Consider the following 782-nt stretch of genomic DNA (forward strand, 5'->3'; position numbering starts at 1 on the left):
ATTTTCCAAGATTAATAGCAATGAATATAGACGTTGTTTCTGAAGGAAACGCTCAAAGATACGACAAAAGTTTCGTAATTTTTGTTTTGATTTTTGGCCCTTTATACGGAAGGTAATTATTTGAGCATAATTTAAATATACACAATTCACAATGGCTTGAAAAGACCTTTCAAATGAGCACTGGCAGAGTTCTGTAGGTCTATTTATTGCCGAGATATGGAGTTTCAAAGTTACAGTCGTTTCGTTCTCGGGTGGGCAAATATTATTGGCGGAGAGTGTATATTATTTCACATAACACATATTAATACTTTATTTATAAATTGATGTTATTAATTTATGTAAAATATTTACCGTAAAATTCGTCGAATCGTCCAACCAGCTTTTATTACCATCTAGGAAACGATTTTTCGTGTTATGGGCATTTTTCCATTTCTTTTCCAAACGCAAAAAACTTTCTTCAAGGCCTGTCGCGAATTTTCTTTGATGACGCATGTAGGCGTTGCGTCATCGATGAGTTTGACGTCGAGAATTTCGATCAAATTATTTAACTTTTCCGACAAAAAAACATCATGTATGGCATCGAAAATCTGCCTTCTTGTCCAAAGAAAAATTTTCCTCTTGAATGCTATTCGAAAAAATTATTATTACCAAAAAATGCTTTTCATCGCTCTCTTACACGATATTTACTGCCGAAATTCTAATCAAATTCAAAATAAACATCGTGTACATAATAGATGAATTTCTAACACTTCCCAGGTATATACACGGAAAAAAACCATTTT

The sequence above is a fragment of the Belonocnema kinseyi genome, chromosome 5 (genome assembly GCF_010883055.1).
Source record: "Belonocnema kinseyi isolate 2016_QV_RU_SX_M_011 chromosome 5, B_treatae_v1, whole genome shotgun sequence".
Classification (NCBI taxonomy): Eukaryota; Metazoa; Arthropoda; class Insecta; order Hymenoptera; family Cynipidae; genus Belonocnema; species Belonocnema kinseyi.